The sequence below is a fragment of the Phalaenopsis equestris genome, unplaced genomic scaffold, assembly GCF_001263595.1.
Source record: "Phalaenopsis equestris unplaced genomic scaffold, ASM126359v1 Scaffold233208, whole genome shotgun sequence".
NCBI lineage: Eukaryota > Viridiplantae > Streptophyta > Magnoliopsida > Asparagales > Orchidaceae > Phalaenopsis > Phalaenopsis equestris.
In genome coordinates this window covers 127,665-128,357 of record NW_018251161.1, presented here as the reverse complement: position 1 = coordinate 128,357, position 693 = coordinate 127,665, and positions in this window count along the sequence as shown.

The window sequence follows — 693 nt, the reverse complement described above, 5'->3', positions numbered from 1 at the left end:
ACGCTCTAACCCTTAGGGTGTGATTTATGAATAAATTAGGGCTCAATAGTCAAATACCAATATTATTTTTAATGTGATATTAAAAATTTAAGACATTTTTCTTTAAATATGCAAGTTCAGTTGTGAGATATATGAATACATAAGAATTAAGTGGCATGCATGTAAATGCCCCATAACTATTTCTTTTTTAGTTGTTTTTGAATTTTTTAGATGGAACTCAAAATATTAGTTAATATTGACACGTTTATTTAATACAATAGTTATAACATGATTTAAGTTAGATTTAATTTAAATCCAACCAAACATCATAAATAAATTAGATAAATTTGTCATTAAGTTAAATCTAATTTTTTACCTATTCCATTTATTAAATTCACTTATTAGTTAGACTTAAGGGCTTTAGTGCAAGAAAAATAAATTTAAATAGATTTATGCCAGACACATCTCATGAATTTAATTAAATTTAAACTTAATTAAATCAAACATTATTTTTAATTTAATAATATTTAGTTTTGATAAATTCAAATTTATTAAATTTACTAAATCCTATTTAGCATAATTTCTTATCCTAGCTAGGGCTGTCAAAAAAGCTCGTTGTTCGCGAACAGTTCGTGTTCGGTTCGTCAATGAGTTCGTGTTCGATTCGTTCGATAAGTAAACGAGACAAACGCGAACAAATTTTTTTCGTTCGGT